Source organism: Lasioglossum baleicum, chromosome 3 (genome assembly GCF_051020765.1).
Source record: "Lasioglossum baleicum chromosome 3, iyLasBale1, whole genome shotgun sequence".
NCBI classification, from domain to species: domain Eukaryota; kingdom Metazoa; phylum Arthropoda; class Insecta; order Hymenoptera; family Halictidae; genus Lasioglossum; species Lasioglossum baleicum.
The window spans coordinates 19,926,436-19,944,608 of NC_134931.1; the positions used below are offsets into that span (position 1 = coordinate 19,926,436).

Below are 18,173 nucleotides of genomic sequence, written 5' to 3' on the forward strand. Positions count from 1 at the left end.
ATCATCGTAATCAAAGAATCGTCTTCTCATCGTTGAGGTATCTTCGTAATAGAGAGGCCTCTCTCCAATACCGGCTCACTGTTGTCCGCAAAAAATCCGCGATACGCATCACACGCGTGGAACGATAATTTCAATTGAAGCCGTAAATGGAAGCCGCTGCAATTGCCCGTGCAATTCGCAATCACATTGCAACTAATTCACAGGCTGCCAATAAAATTTGTCTATTCCTAGATCCACTATCCCTCCGAACAGTATCCATCTTTATTACCCGTGGCAAATTAATTTATCTTCGGACGCATCCTTGTATCAGAACGCCGGAGAATGATGCAACGGATGGCAATCTCATCGCCGCGCGCCGCGGCGAGCTGCACTTACGCATTCTCGCTTACGCAACCGAACGTCGATGGGAAAAAAGGGGAAGAGATTGGTTTTTAATCAAAAGGAATGCAAATTGTATGAATTACTCGGATGCCCCGTCGATATCGATGTATGAGGTTCAGTCGCTGGTAACCTTTTATCGCGCGGAAGCCTGTTTTATCATTTCTGTCGTACTATTCATATGATCGATCGCTTCGACAATGTTGCCGAATTTTTAAGCAACCGCATCCTATTATCTGATAATTCGACTGCTTAACTTTGTATACAGAATCTTAATGCATTTACAAATTGATTTCGTTACTCTGGATGGTATAATAGATAGATAGATAGAGTTCTTCATAATTAGACTGTGAATCTTTATATAGATTTTATACTTATCGTAGAGAATTTTATTTGGCTACAAGGGAGACGAAGAATTGTCTTATATTTTACTGAAATTCGACACGATCTAGGTCGGCCAGAGACATCGGTCATTCTACGCGAACATAAACAGCGAGTCAGCGGATTCCCACGAGACTGGATGAAAGGAAAATGACAGAACGCGGGTCGGGAAGACAGTTTCCAATTGTCGAGTGAAATCGAAGATGAAAGGGAGAATCGATTTCCCCCTCGAGTGGAATTGCAAATCGAGACGATTACGCGAGTTCCGTCGGTGTCGGAGGGATCGGAGCCGGGCGTTCAAGGTGAGCAGAAACGAAAGAATGAGTTCATCCCATGGCGCGTCGCGCTGTCCGTGGAACGCCTACGCCTTTCGCGCGACTCGCCGCGCGTCCCCGGGAACGCCTTTTCGATCCAGTCTTCTCGAAACGATTCGGATCGACGTTTGGTCTCGCAACACCGATCGGTCAGATGTACGGGAACACGGTCGATTTTGCAAACTGTCCGTGCACCATTCCGCGTGACGAGTCGGCAAACGACCACGGGGAATGGGAACAAGAGCACGACGAGCCAGACAAGGACGTTCCGGCGGAGGGGAAAAATGTTCTCGTCGATCCGATCGACCTGGAAGAACGAGGAGGAGGAGGAGGGGAGGAGGAGAGAAAGCAGTCAAGAGAGGATCGAGGAAGACAGGTAGCCGAGAAACGAGACGAGAGACGCGATGGCGAGACGCGAAAAGAAACGAGAGGAAGAAAGAGAGCGAGTCCCGGCCGCGAGAGAATCAGGCCGGACAAACCGCCTAGGCAGGTAGGCGCAACCAGGTGTGAGGAGATCAGAGGAGATCGGTGGAAGATCTAAGGAGATCCAAGGATGTTCGCCGGCCACGGTGTGCGCGCGGCGATGGTGGCGAAGGATGCTAACAGCCTCCGAACGAGTCTGCGACGCCAACGTCCACCTTGGCGGCCTGCAAAAACACCTGCCTACTTCTGTCTCCTTCCTCTCCTTCCTCCTTTTGCCACCCTTCTTCTCTCACGTCTAAAGGATACCCCTCTCCCTCTCTTCCTCCTCCTTCTCCTCCTCCCCTCTGTTCTCCTCCTCTCGTCGTCGTACCCCGTGTATACACACGCCGGGCGACACCTCCAGTTTATCGTACACGTGCTCAGTTTTAAGCGGCTGGTTCCGTTTCCCGTTGGACACCCGACAGGTTTAACTTCATTCAATCTTCGTCCCTTCGTCTAGATTACACCACCGATGAAAGCGAAGTTGAAGGCCCGCGAGCGTGTTACTTCAAGACAGCCGGCATTCCGAGCCATAAATTGCGGCGAAGTCGGAATCCTCATCCTCGGGTTTGGGGCGAGGTTGTTCCGAAAGGGTTGGATTGGTATCAGGTTTCGTTGACAGGACAATCGACAAAAAATGGTTTAACGTTAAAAGTATGTGACTTTCTCTGTCGGGAATATTTCCGAAAAGTTCTTCACTGGCGAATATATTTCAAAAGAAACACTTGAATGATCTTCAAGAGTCATTTCTATTTTTCTTTTCTAAACAGAGACTCGAAAATAAATGATCATGTTCTCACAGGCAAGTTACTCCTCCCTCTTAGTCTTTCTAGAGTCGATCGACAGCAACACTGATTGATAATGGCATTGTCTGGCAGTAACTGCGCAACGCCTGTATTTACTTATATGCATCACCGACGATATTATTAAGGAATTTATATAAATACCCTGACCTTTTCCAAGTAACAAAACGTTACAATCACAGGGAGAACATTGTAGCCAGATTACCGGTGTCAAACTCGCTTTCGATTAATTTATGTCGACCGAGACACCGAGGAGGAACCTGTTAGTTGAATGGAGTTCTCTCTCGAGAAGAAACCTAGAGGATACACCCTGGGTGTGCGAACAGTTTCGTGTACAGTTTCTGCTCCACCTATACGGCTTTCCGTGAGTCAACCTCCAAGCGTCTGTAAATTACACTCAACTCCAGTTCATCACGGTAAACACAAATCAAGTTTTACAAGTTGTCCGTGTCAGAAGCTGTCTTCACGTAGGTGTTGCCGTGGACGTTTAGCTACACACGACTACAATCCAACCGGTGACAACTTCATTCCCTATTGAAATTGAATAACATATCAAGATAAAATTGCGGCGCACGTAGGTGAAATGACTAAGGGCTACACGCGGGATAACATAAAAAGATTGCATGCACACCGTGCGTCATTGAGCTGCGTGTCGTTCGCCAAATTAACAATCTCCACAAATCCTACGTCAATGAATTCGCTCTACGCTATTCCGTGGGTGAAAATTCATTCATGCTTTAGATCCTGCACATTTTTTAATTTCTCTATCACTGTGTTGCTGCCTCACGCATTTGTTTAATATGTGAGATTGTGGGTAAAACACAATCGTACAAATAGGGAAGTGATTATTGGACTTCCGTAAAACTTGAGGCAACACGCTACTCTGGTTTAACTGGAATATTAATCAATCTCTTACCCACACCCTGACAGACGCAAGTTCGAAACCCACGAAATGACAGCAAAATTTCATAATAAAACAGTGGCACGGGAAACGCGCAGCCGGTTGAGAGTTGAATAAAACGGAGAAGCGTTCGTACTATACGTAATAGTGATATTAAATGCATAGGATCATGCTAGGGATCAATCGGAAGAAGTCGAACGTCTCTCGTCGGGACCGGCTTAAAACGTTGACATTCGCCGACCGCGAGGATCGTCTCGTGCCATAAAGTTGATCCGAATCCGGGGGCGTTTTATGGTCAATTTAACGACGCCGTTGACAGAATTTCTAGTGAGGAGAGCAGCCAAGACAGACGTGATCTCCGAAGAGACCGGGCGCGGACGTGGCGAGTCCTCCCGTTGAAAACGTTAAGCGAGCTTATGATACACTCGGCGACGTATCCCTCGCGATCTAACACGAACCGTTCGCGCGTAAGATTTACCGATCCCGGCGGAATGGATGAAAAGAGGATGGCACCCGGGTAATCGGAATATTGGAACCACGCTCGCGACGTTTTACGAGCTCGCGATCTGCTCGCACCCGCGCTGGTTCCCGTCGTAAAAAGAGGACATCGTTATTGCTCCGCTACCAGCTGCGAACCTATCCCCTTTTCCACGTAGTCTCGTCTCGTCGAGAGTTTTCTGACCACCCTGTGAAGTTCCATTAAAATAATTCGTCATTTTATATTGCTCCTTCTCGTTCTTTCTATTTCGCTCCTTTTATTCTGGAAAGTGGTAGATGTACAATAATTAAGTTACCTCATTGATTTTTCGTTTTCGTTCGAAGTAAAACAGCCATGCAATTTTCAAGATTGAATTCAACTTACTCAAAATTCTTAACTTAATCACTGGTATGTACGTAGTTAATATTAAGGTACGCAGTTTGCCTTCAATTCTTTGAATATTGTGCTCTCTCGTAATAAGCATTTTCGTACTGCAGCCCCTCCAGTAAATATCCTCCGTAATTGATAAAGCGAGAAAACAAGAAAATAATGGAATCCGATGTTTCGATTAAAAAAGTTTTAATAATTCCCGGTGCTCGGGAACAGGTAGATGTAATAAAAATACGACGAAGGGGGAGACGGTGACGGTGACGGTCGAGTGAAATGAGAGATCGTGTCGCGAGAGAGTCCCATTTTAATCAAATCCCGTTTGTCGTGTCTTGGAAAACGATAATCGACAGATTCACTCGACGCGGAACAGGAAATTGATGCAATAATAATTTCGCCGGGGAATTTAATATAGCATTAACGCTCGCTTTATCCTCCTGTTTTATCGCGCGCATAAATTATGATAGTACAATTGATGCGCGAAACATATTTTGCGAGCTCGGCCGGAGCACTTTGTTAGCAACTCTATAGAAACTTTCTTCATTAAATTTCATGCGGCGGCGCGTGTACACTTTGCTGTACACATTTTGATTAAACCTCATTAATATTGATCAAATCACGTACAAATCCCGCGTTTAATTCAATGTATCTATACATATACGTCCACTGTATCAAGTCGAGCACAATTTGCGGCAACTTATTTATATCGTTAACCGTGAATTTGTAACGTTCGGGAATAATTATCGTTCATTTTGCGATTTATCGAAACGTTACACGTCAAACCGGACGCGATGTGTAGGGATCATCGAGATGAAGAAATCACGAATATGCCGGAAGCAAGTTACGTTAATAATTATTCAAATGCATGTTAGTCAATCCATTAACAAATTACAGACTCCATTTTGAAACAACGAGATCATTATTTTGCTCGTTTAAATTATGAAGTACAATGCAATATCTGCTGTTCGTTTGTTGAATGCAAGGACCGGAAAGGGTTTAGAAACTGAAAATAAAATATTGAGAAAAGAAAATTTCGTTTTTGTTGTCTAGTCATTTAGGGATTTGCTTTGCGCGTATGCATTGTGTTTGCCGGAAACGAACGTGTCGGTTGGATAGGTGGTTTTCTTAGGTAGAGCACGGCGCGGCGGCTTCCGGTGTCGTCCGTTCATCCATCGTGAATCCTTCGAAGTCTCGAGTTAATGAAATTGGACCCGTTCGAGGCTAGAGAACGCTCCGAGCTGAATAGAATTTCATACAATAGACGGGGCGGCGCGGCGGCGGATTGATGAGAAAACAGCACGTGGATGAGACAGAAATAGGTGGGGTGATTACGTAAACAAATTAACGCGTCGCCGAAGACGCTCGGGGGTGCGAAGAGCAGGGTGCAAGGAGAACGTGATAACGCCGTGGAAAGAGAGTCGGATTGCTTGCCTTCGTAGACGGGTATCGCTCTGTGCGAGAGACTCTCTACGCCGCGCGCCGCGCCGGTGTGAGCATAGGTAACAGAATTGTTCGCGGTGTGCCGTGTGCGTATATAATTGCGGAATTATGTAGATACAGCCTCGCGCTGTTACACCGAGGCGAACGCAATGCTACAAGAGCGATTCCGCTCATTGAATTATTTGCATTATGTGGGTTACTGTTTCGGCTAATCGGGGGGAATTCAGACGCAATCCGTCCTAAATCGCACAACGAAAATTTCCGGATGTTCCTCACATCAAACCAGTATTATTCGAAAAACACATAAATTTCTGCAAAAATACAGAATGGCATCCTAAATATCACGTTCAGTTGCGTTGACCACAAAAACACTGCAGTTTCAACAGCATGAATGGACGAATACGCTGCGCAGACTATTTTGATAATTTTTAGAGAAGCTTTTGCCGTTGTATCTCTTGTTTTCAAGCAATACTACACTAAATTTGCATTTTTCTCGAGGTATCGACGTTTGTAAACTGTAAGTACATATTTAGAAATTACCTCAAAATATGAAATTCATTTCCAATATATGTATTACAGATAAGAGAACATATTTATATAGGCAGCCGCCATCATGCGAGCAAAGCTGTATGAACAGAAAGTTTCGAACAAAATTTGTACGAGAAGTGAATGGGAAATGCCGAAGCGAAGAGAATGATAAACATGTTTTTTTAACTATCGATCGTATTTATTGATAATAAATCTTTAAATGTTTCCGGCGCTATACGGTTCGATCTTTTGTTACGAACAATGAATGATAAACGTATTTGAAAGTTTATTCGAAATATTTTCGTGGAATAGAAACACGTTTCTCTTTGTGTAGAGTTTGTTTTAAATTTTTCACTAAATAAAATTTTTGTAAAAACCACCATCGATACATTTTATTCTGAATGTTTCGCTCGCATCAAATCGCCGAGAGTCCGTGCGAAATGAAACCAGTATAAAATCTATAGTTTCACGAATCCACAGTGTTGGTATTTAATCGGAGAGCTGTCGGAACGATTCGTTATTTCAGTAAACCGACGAAAATACTTCATTTTGCCGGCGAATCTTCCAAGTAACAATTGTCGGCTTTGATGTTAGCCGATGGTAATTCGAGGGGCGCGATGGAATTCGAAGACGAGGGCAATAAATCCCGGCGTTCTACGTCCAACCCGAAAAACCGGGAAGACGAGGCAAACACGCCATCAGGAACGCTTCCTCGTTAGTATCCGCCGGCTGATTCGATTTGAGCGCCGGCGCCTTTTGTTTACCGGCGTTCACGTGAATTCGCTGCGCATACTGATTCGTGAAAAACTCTGCAGCCGAGGCTATCGGGCTCGTTATTAATATTAATACACGAGATTACGAGTAGAAAACGGAGTAAGAGAGAGATAGAGAGAGAGATAGAGAGAGAGTGGGGGAGTGGGGATGAAACAGGCAGAGAAATAGAAAAGCCAGAGACGTCGAGTAGAAGGGGTTCGAGTAACGAAAACAAGGAGGGTCCAAAGTTTCCGACAAAAGGTGGGAAACGAGGGTTCCGTAGCATACATTTAATTATGTTCCTCTGTTCTCTCGTTTCGCCGGGTCCGGCCGCCTCTCTCTCCCTTCGAGCGTAGTTTCCAGCCGTGTCTCAAAACTGACTGTAATTTTCGCTTTTCCTTTGTTTCCAGGTAAGTGGCGTCACTCCCTCGCAGACCCCAGTTGCCACGGAACCGGAGTCAACGAACGGTATCGTTCCCGGGGTTAAATTAAGGTTCGGATCGGTGCGGGGCGGTTTCACGGCGGTTTCACCACGGACCGCGGCTGTTTATCGATAATCGAAACGGCCCGCTAATTCGGCACCCGGGCCCGCCACGTACGCGTCGTTAAATTAAAGATAATCGAAGTTCGTTCGGCTCCTCGGGGCGGACCGCGGGAAACGAGCGCCGATTCGAATTAAATGGATCGAGGAAACGGCGCGTTGTGTTCCGCCGTGAACAATTAGGGTGTATTTGTCTTTACGGCACCGATCGCTTGTTTGGCTCGTACGATCCCGAAATCGACGAATGCTAGCAATGGCCGGGGCCATTACGCGACACCGTGCATGCCGGATGTGTAATCAACACGAGGGAATTGCGCGTGCTAATTTGGTTTTTACTAGAAATCCATTGAAAGTTACAATGCGCTGTGATTTTTACTGCTGGGAAGTGTTCGTTCATTTTAGTGTAGACTTTGTCCTTTTGAAATTGTTTGCAGAAGACCCCTGCACAGCAAGACAGTAGTGATGCAATGCTTGTGAAGTGTTGGACAAACAATTCCAATAAAAGAACACGTCTTTTAGCTGAAAGCCTCTGATACAACGCACAGTTTCCGACAGATATAATAACATTGGGTTTGTTCGCGCCGTCCGATATCAACGAGCGGAAAGTGTACCGAGGAGCGTCTCTTCGGTTGTTCTGCTAAAAGAGTCGTTTCACGGACTTTGTGTTTTTCTGTTGCGTCCTTGTTCGCGGTGTCACCTGCGTTTGCCTTTCCGGCAGCACGTTAGTAGCCTCGGAGAAGCTCTACGGAACGGTTGCCAATTCTGAGTACGATTGTTCAATCGATTTTCATCCAGTCTTTTATGCGCTCGGGTTTCAGGATAAACGTGGCCGTTCTGTGGAAATGATCGGAGACTGTATATGGACTATTGTTCTTTATTATGTCACTATATAAAATCTGTTATACAAATTGGTATAGTTTCTCAAGAGATCGTACTTAACGGTTTTACAATCTTCAACTCTACACTCGGTAATCTGTTACGCGATGACAGTTGCGTGATGTTATATACCCGCTCGCGGTGTCGCGGGGAGAGACGGGAGACCTTTGTCTTCGCGGGCTTAGGTTCGAAAACCTGTCGAAACAGCTGACTTGGTGACAAGGAGAAGGACGCGATCTGTTTCTCCTTGTTTGTGTCGATGTTTTCGCAGGAGTCGGTTCGTTGCCCGGAGGTGATGTTTGGGCCACGTCTGACTCGATGATGAGGAAAGGACGCTGTCTTTTTTCCTCATCGTTGTTTAGCTGCCAGATCATAATTCTAAAAACCTTCCATACAATGAAAATTTATTAGAATAATTACTCCTTTACCCTCCTACACAGGTTTTAGACTTGTTAGTCAAAGAATAGTGTCACGATCAGTGATGAGGATGAGCACAGAGGACGCATAGGTTCGGAAACGATGAAAATAGTCAAGGATATTTGTAGTTATGTTGCAAAAGATTGTAGATTCGTTGCAAAAGCAGCTGTGCGACGAGCAGGACCAAATCCTGGAAGGAGGCTCGCGGTTTCTTGCTCGTGCTCTGCAAAACGTCGACCACGGGTTACGAAACGGTCGCCGATGACAATTTAGATCGAGCCGGCGCGCAATAAACGAAACAACCGCTAGGGCATACGAGAAGGAGGAAGAGAAGTGATTGGCCAGCGTTGCTAATGAAGAGCTCAGGACTAAGTAGCCTGTAACCCGCTTTATCCCCGTCCCCCCGTCACCCTGCCGGTTCCCCGTCCCGTGCCCCAACCTTCTGTCGTGTTACATATGTATTACGGTCCCGTCCTTTTGCCCGGTACGATACGACGGAATCGTGTTAGTCTTCGTTGCACGCGCGCGCGCGCGAGCGGGCGAGCGGATCGTCGCGTCCTCCTGTGTAAGCGTTCGTTCGTGTGCGACGGTCGTGCTCGCCATGGTATCAATTAAATCTCTGATTAGCGAGCCCTTCGACTCTGCTACCAGCCCCGGTCTAGCCCCTTTGAATCTCGTTCGCGATTGTCGGTCGTCCGTGCTAACTCGGACCGATCGAAGACTTCCTCCGCCTCGACCCGTGCGAAGATCAGCTCCCGAGATTTCGACGACCCGACCGAATATTTTTCTCTGCGAGCGGAATCCGTTGAAACTTTTCCGGGATCGCCCGCGCCGAAAATATATTCGATTTTTATTTCGACGACTATCGGCGCTTGGGCGTCGAGCGCGATCTCAGAACGGCGGGAACGGCGATCGACTGTGCAAACTATTCACCTTTTTTCATTTCCAGAACTGCTTTTCACGGGTATGATTCTTTTGTTCTCTTGTCCTTCTCTGTCACGGGCACGTTTTTTCGCAGCGTGGAATAAGATTTCTTCTTGAAAATGTTAGTCGAGTGGTTTTTAAAATTTTGTGAGAATATGTACCTCGAGTACCCGAAGACCTGCTTTCAATTTGTTTCTAAAATTTGTTGTATATCCTCGTTAACGAATAGATTTTCAATTGGTTTATATTTAAGGCATAGTAATCTGCATTGGAAGTATTAATATGTCTACGCTCTTACTGAACGGCGTAGAAAATATTGTGGGTAATAGTTTACAAATTTTGTTTTCGTTTGTTACGCTATGTGAAAGGAACCACGCAAAATGTTCAAATGAAATTTCCAATTAAATCAGTGTTGGAATCATGTTGACTGTATCACAGTGGACTACTTCCTGCATGGTAAAATGATCAAAGAGGTCGGTCATATGTAACAACTAGTGCACGTCCACGTAGTAACAAAGTGAAACCGAGGCTGGTTGAGTTCGCAACGCCTCGAACAATTGTCCTGTCGATGCCGGAACTCGATCACGCCACCTACGCGAACGCGGAGCTCTGTCGAGTCTCGGTTTGCGAGTAAAGCGAAACGCGGTTTCTCGGAGACATTCCACGAATGTCTGGGAGCTATCGCGGGGCCCTCGATATATTTTTTAACGAACGACGCCGGTGCGCAACCGGGGACGGCATCGGCCGAAGAATTTGGCATCGTATACGCGTCTCGTTGGCCGGCGAAACGGAGCGGCGGCCATAAATCCTGGCTCGGCCAGCGACAAAATAAAACGGAAATCGAGATTCTCGGTGAGCCGCGCGCATCCTCCGGCGACCTGGCGGGGTCGAGAGCTGCCTGCGAACCGCGCCGGCAAATAAAACGTATCGGACGAGAACGTGGGAGCGTGGCGTGGTGTGGCGGGCAAGGTCGTCTCGTCGCGTTCAGGAAAAGCTGAAAAAGCGTAGATTTATGAATGCCGCGTATCCAAGCGGTCCTCTCAAGGCTCGTCGCTACCCGCGGAGCAAAGAGCGATCCTTCATGTTCACGAAGACACCGTTGCCACGCCACTGGACGACAGAACTAATGGTCGGAAGAGGTCCGAAGTGGTAGGCAGCCGCGCTTGGTAACCAAGCTTGTTCGACACTGGCTTCGCCTGTTGGGAACGGGTGCGGGGCAACGTTATTTATGCACTTTAACCGATTCCACGTTTCGCCTCGCTCGACCCACGGTGCACGGATTTTTGCAAGCTTCTTAGGACCATGCGTGGACCGCATTCTATTGCGAATTTTGGTGGGAGCAGTGCCGAGTTGAAATTCTCTGAAGTTCTGGTGTCTGAGCGAGGCTCATCAACGTGTCTTCGAGACTTTCAAATCATGCTTAGAACTTTAGGGTTTGTAAGTTGTAGTTGTTTTTTGAAGAAAAAGAGAGATTTGAGACATGGCCATCGTGTTTGTTAGGACAGTTCGAATCTGTTCAGAGTTTTGAAATTCTGGTGACTAGGGCGGTACAGACTACATTGTAATCGTCAGTGTTTCTACTGGAAAGGGCTACGATTTTGTACTACATACATTAGGGAACACCACGTCGCCCAGGGATCCGCGAAGGGCATATTCTGCAGTTTCATCGAGCGATCCTCATCTGTCGCGTCTGCGAGTTAAACGTAGTCGCCGCGCCGGATCGCGTGACTGGCGACTTTTTCCTGTGGGTACATGGTCGCAGTCCGCGGGCGCACAGTCCGCTAGATAACTCCATTGCATCCGCCCACTCGGCGATCACCGGCGCATCTCGCGTCGGCTTTCCGCCAGGTAGCGGCGAAACCGCCCCCGAGAGGTGACTCGGCGCGGCGCGGCGTCCTCTCGTCGTCTTCTCGCAGTCGATTCCGTATGGTGGCTGCCGGGGCCCGGTCGGGCAGATGCTATTAATTTGTATCGATAGAGGCGGAACAGAGGTGGAACGTGCATGCACATTCGTACGTTCGTTAGTTAATCCGACGTGGACAGAACGAGCCTCCGAAGCGGAGTCGTCTATCGTGAACGCACACGGACGCGAAGATCACCAACACGCGCGCACGCGTGACCGAGATAGCCGAACCGTAGGTTGCCGGGCGAGCTTACCTGCGCGAGGCTAAGGAAACCTTACCTACACATCTTTCGGTGCGGCGTGCACGTAGACCGAGGTAGTGAAACGTGTGAGTGACACGTAGGAGGATGCTCTCGGCGGGTAATGATCACGATTGAATGAGAATGAGGCCGAGGGAGCCAATACAATTAACCCCGGCAGCATGCCATTGCTAGAATGCAACGCGTTCGCCGTGCAAGCTTTACCCGGTGCGATGCGATGCACCGCGCTGCGCTGTGATGCGCTGCAGCGCGCAGCGCTTGTTGGTTCGCCTCGGTCCGCCAGGCCCCGAGTACCAGGCTAGCCGCAACAAAGACTTCCTTCCTCGACCGACTGGCTGGTTCCTTGCGAGGCACGATTATTAAGGCATCACCGGAACGCGTGCATAGATTCTGGCTAAATGCGCCTCTCCGTCTTGTCGTTCGTTCCCTTCGACCAGATTGCAACCCCGTTTTCGCGACCATGCAAGAGCAGCCCGGCTCTTAACTCGAACCAGCTCGCTGCAGACGCCAGGCCAGCACGTGCCTTTGACTCATTTCGCGGTCGCAATTATTACGGGATCGGGGCTATACAGGTTGATGCACGTACACGTAGCCGAACGAACGATGGCGGTTCCCTGAAACAGCGTCGATGAATGGAGAAGCGACTCGTGCCCGATGCGCGTGGTGGTTCTGCCTCTTCTTCTCTCTTGGTTTCTCGTAGTGCACAGTTTGCCTTAGCAGTCGTGACGACTTTATTATTACCGATATCGCGATGGAAGGACGCAGGCTCCAACGATTCGGCTTAGAAACCGACCGGTTCGTTACTTATTACCGTTAGGATCGTATCATGAGTTCGACCGGGGTCGGCCCCGATCCGATCGCGAATACCGAGCCAACCGTAGATCTCGCGATCGCCACGGTGGAATTGAAATTAGCCGCGGACGCTTCCGCGACTTCTTTCCAGATCGCACCGAGATCCCGACGCACGGATCCACGGTCCGCTCGAAGATTGACGATTTCTCCGATCCCGCGACCGGTCGCGTCGACTTAATTGAGTCCGACCGAATGTTTATTTCATGCGAGCCCGACTCTTACACGCCGCGGATTCCAATCGTCACGGTCTACCACTCTTTCTTTCCGAATCACTCGAAAAAGCGTTTCGAATAAAACTTGTTCCGTCCCCAGAGAGTCTCGTGGTGGCCACCAGATTTGTACAGCTGCAGTCGTTTTCTCGAGGTGACCTTTTTCTTTTTTTTCATATGTTCTCATTTAGACATGCTTGTAGCTCAATCCATGAAAAATTTATCGACCTGAATCAGTCATGTAGCGTTGTTCGAATCTGAACTTTAACGAACATTCTCAAGATCTTTTTCACCGATGTATCTCATCGATTTGGTCATAAACGTACTTCAAAGTAACACTGGTGATACGATTAATCGTTAGCTATGTCGTGCGAATGTTTTTCAGGGATTGAATAAATTATCCCATCGACGTGCAAGGCTGTCCTCTTGAATGTAGGAGATTGCGCACAGTTTCTCCACGTTTAACGAAGCCTGGCAGTCGCCAACAACTCCGGGTACCGCTTTATTAAACCGAACATGTTAAGTCCATATACGATCGACGCCGATTTAGATTACGGCCGGCAGGAAAAAATCCCGGGGTAAAACTTACGCGTGTAATCCGGCCCGGTAAGAAAGCTGGCGTGCTGCTGTTGCTGCCGCTGATGCCTCCGGGTAAGAGTAATCCGGTTTTCACGGCGCTTCTGAACTATGTTGAACTCCTGGCAGCTGGCGGTATCCGCCGCCGCGGAGATGACGTTTCCACCCACGTGCCCTGTGATCCGCCAATCCTATCGAGGCATCTTCAATCTTTTATCCGTCCACGTATCGGGGATCGGGGTACGACACGCTGGCCGAATTCCTCGTCGGGAATAATCTGGTTGATTTATAAAAAAGGCGTACACCGACACCGTAACGCTGCGTGGGAGGCCCCTTCTAAAAACCAGCCCCTCCCCCGCTACTTTTTGATTGGGTAATTCAAGCTGTCGATTCTGAACTTTATCTGTAGTCGGTCTTCATCGTGTGATTGGAACTGTTGGGATTTTATAAATACATTTGTGGTCTGAAATTCATTTCACCCGTAACTATTATATTAAGAGACGCGTTCTCTGACGTACTACAATACGATGGTGACACAATAATTATCCACAATATCGGTACTCGTAACGTTTGTACTCTTAAAACATTTTTCTATTATAAGTAGTCTACTTAAAACGACGTTACCGTAGCAAACTCGGTAATTATGTTGCGGATGACTATCGACTCATTCTGGCGATGAGATGTGAAGTCACAGTGTCTTTAGGGAGCGATATTAATTTATCATCTGAGAATTGATTCATCGCAGGCGTGTCGCGAGTAGGCCGCGCGACTGGTTTCTTCTCGCCGGCGCGAGAATGGTTTCAAAATTTGACCCACCCGGTATACCGGTCGCGTAAGTATGCACGGTGGTGCTCGGTTGTCCGGCGATCCTGGTTTTCGCGTCTCAAGGTAGCCTGGTGTCGACTTCCAAGGCCCCTCGTCCGTCGTGACGCGTTAGTTCTTGCCTCCGCGGGGATGCGTGCATCAGTGCATCGTTGCATCGGTCTACCTGCGGCGTTCCTCCGGTTCTCCCGGGCTGAAAGCCGAGAGGCGGCTGCTTCTTGCGGAAACTGCAGCCGCCGCGCTGCCGCAATTAGCGCGAGTTCCCGATAAATAATTGAAATTCAATACGCGACGGCGCGGCTCGGCGCGTCCCGGCGTGTCACGGACGCGTTTTCTCGTGCGCGTTCGACGCAGACATTGCATCGGGGGCCGGTATCGCAATTTCCACGCTCGACCGGCACGTCGAACCCGCGCCAGACGTCGCAAGTTGCCGCTCATAATTAATGTACCGGCAACAATGGCCCCGGGGCGCTCCCTTTTAAGGAAAGTTTTGCGCGAGAGCATCGAATTTCACGAGCCCGACACCGCGGCAAGCTTGTTACTCGATTAATAACGGATGTTATCGCGGGAAAATTTTGTGTTTCCGGGACGGGGAATTATCGACCCGCGTTGCAGACGTTCCTGCAATGCCTTCACCGACGGTAGCACGCCCGCCGATATATCGGCGGACGAAAGTATCGGCTCGAACTTCTGCCAGACGACGCTAATAGCACCAGCATCTGACAGAAACTAACGAAATTGACGAGCTTCGAATGGCGTAAATTTAGATATCGATAGCCCGATTAGCCACGAAAAATCTGTCTAAATTCGGAAGTCCATTTGCTTAATTTAAATTGTCAAACTCACGCAGGCAGGAATGAAAAAATACTTCGGCTATGTTTAAATACAGCTGTCCGGAGCTTTCAATTGGTGAAAATCATTTGACAAGAGACAGATTAGCTGTCAGGCATATTTCCCAGCTGATTTCTTTGGTTCGCCATTCATAACTTTTCTTGACACCGTCACATTCGAATCTCTTCATACACGAATTATTTATACAGATGATCCGTTATTTGATAACGTATTTCAATAGCAGCGTTATTTCGAAAATTGAGCAGTTATCAGCTCCGAAACTCGCGAGCCGGGGATAAAAGTAAACGTCGCCGGAACTCCGACAGCGACTCGGTGATGCGATCGTGTTAAAATTTAATTTGCCCGCGCGTTCGGAGACACCTCGACGTCGAGGGCAGGTAGCCCCGGAGCCACGTTCGCCCGGGATGATAATGTTCAGGTAAACACACGTCCGTTACTGCGACTAGGAGTCGGTGTTTACGATGTGGGGAAACTGTCGCGGCGCGTAACATCGCCGTCAGTCTGGCTTGCCTGTAAACTTTTGAGACGGTTCCTATGGTATCGTACGGGTTGGGAACTTTCGCGACTGATTCACGGTCGCAGCGCGGTCCATTCTACGGGGGAAGTAAAGCGCTAATTGAAGCTCATCGTTCCGATCCGGAATGCCGCGGTCATCCGCTAATTACGTCCAAGCGAATTCCCGTGTATTCCCCGTCGTTCGCGGTCGACGCGGTGGCGTTTCATCGGCTTTCATGCGAGTTTCATGTCGCGTTTTAATGCCACCGAATTCAAAGGGACCGTCCGACGCCATCTTCCGCCGCGTTTCCGCGCGAAGATGGCCGACAAAACCAAACTCGCTCATCCTAAATACAGTTTCATGTTGATAGATACTATTCTGAGTGCGCGAGCCTTGCAAAATGAGAAACAGGATAATTGAAACGCTGCGATATGCACCGTGTGCCACAACTTCCGTCGATGGCGCTCTTTATGTGCTCGTATTCAAAGGCCTTGTCCACCTTTTCATCTTCTGACGGCTAACTCGTAAGCTGTTTATATTTCGTTTAATATTAGCGCGATTTTGAGAGCACGCTGTCATTTCTGCATATGTACAGGCTGAATAAAACGTAACGGTCACGCGTCGTAGGGGTGAATCTACACCTCCGGGTCGGTGGACATTTGTAAAAGATACTTGCCGCAAAATTGTTCATAACAAAGAAGATTGTTATTAAAAAGAAATTTTTCTGTCTCATCCACACGGTCATGTGGACTGTAATAGTAAGCTTTTGTCTATACCTATAATTCTACACAATCAAATTGTGCAGAAACTTTTGCGACACTATGGCTCCTTTCAAACTTTTTCTCTTCTCGATGAGTGGAAGGTGTTGATGTAAACAATTTTGGGGCAAGTTTCTCTGAGAAACGTCCATCGATCCAGAGGTGTAGATTCACCCCTAGAACGGATGAGCATTACTTTTTATACACCCTGTAGAATTGTTATCTACAGAAAGTAGACCCATAAAAATTAATAATCGAAGATTTAATCTAGAAACGATCTGATCTTTTTCCCAAACAGTTCGAGCGTGAAGTTGGGGCGGTCGAACAACGTGGTTTCAATTTCGCGGCGTGCCGCGTAACGATGATTTTTCTGTACCAAAGGAAAAGCAATTTCCCCGCGATGGCCCGATGGGAAATAAATAAATAATGAGGGAACGCAATTAATACTTCACTCTGGGTAGGAGAAATTCTTGACGGTAATCGACCGGGAACTTCAAAGTGTCGGGTAGAAGTAACTGACACCCGGCACACCGAGCAAACTGATAGCAATTTCATTTAACTTCATCCGCCGCGCTTCCTCCCTTCTTCGATCATAGCGCGGGCGATCGCCAATTTTCACGCACTTTGCTGGATTTGCTACGCTGACAGTTCCGTGTTCACCGTGGAAGAGGAAATGGGAATCATCTCGGTTGTCAGGATAAACCGACTGGGAATCGAGGTATCTCCTGCGGGGGAGGGAAGCAACAGTCGAAGGAAAAAGGTGTTTCTACGGCAGAGACGCGGTAGCATCACCTGTTCTAACGTGCTGTTGGAGATCGACCTCGAGGCCTGGCGAGCCTCACAATGCGCGTAGTAATTTAACTGAATGAAAATACATCGCGATGGGGGCAGAAATTATGTGGCCGGGCATTCTGCAACTCTACGGGCCGGTGCGCGGGAAACAGGAACGTATTAATCAGCGGAAGTTCAGTCATTATAGTCGCAGTGCGCTCCTGGGACTCTACTCTGACGAGGATGCGTCTGTTGGCCTTAAAGTCTGTTGATCTAAATTCCGCGTGGAGCATGCATACTCTCAAACCCGTCTTAGAAGGAAGCTTACCCATAACGTAATGTCTTAAAACAAAATTTAAGCAGAAGATAGACTTTACTTCTGGACTAAGATATTTTCATATTATACATGATCTTCTTCATTCATTTTCTTCATTGAATCGTCTAGCAATTTAGGTGCTTCATATCCTCGCAAAGCTGATGATGATCGTCTACGATTTAGGATAACAGATTGCAGACAGAAACTTTGCTTTCTGGATGCGACTAGTATCTCTCCGGTTTTAGAGGTAATTGAGTTACCGGGGGCCGTCAGCGGGACGAAAATTATCCGAGGATCCATGCACCTCGGGTTACCAAGTGGCCGATACCTGCGGAGCCGGTGACAGGGAGTAAAGAGAAAAATGCCGGCCGGTACGTAACTTAATAGACCATCGCGACGCTGTTTAATAAGATATTTAGGAGCCGGGTAGAGCCTCTTAATCTACCCGGTACAAGCGGCGCATCCGCAGGCGCGGCAACGTCCACCACGAGGGAGCTCCGCCTAATGGGACAAGTCCTAAAGCTGACTTAACTCGAAATAAAAGCCGACGATTTATAAATCTTGCGACCTCGACGCGGCGCTTGTCCAGCCCGCCTCGGCCGTCCGCCTATATAGATAGATCTCGCACGGTAGAGTAACGAGGAAACTAATTGAAACAGATGGACACCGGGAGCAATTACGATTTCAGTCGAACGTAATTATTAGTTACACCCATCGCGGCTTCTTCTCTCTTCCCCTCGTTCGACCGATGAAAATACGGGGACACGTCATCTAC

General features: G+C 47.9%; 1 protein-coding gene across 1 annotated transcript in view; it reads left to right on the top strand.

The window, feature by feature from the left end:
• The window catches only part of LOC143207601 (uncharacterized), a 717,548-nt gene that overhangs the window by 619,340 nt on the left and 80,035 nt on the right, over positions 1-18,173 (top strand). Inside the window, exon 3 of the mRNA XM_076421273.1 lies at positions 1-18,173. This exon is cut by the window's left edge and continues 71,609 nt beyond it; it is cut by the window's right edge and continues 80,035 nt beyond it. The gene's annotated coding sequence lies outside the window, so the exon portion shown is untranslated.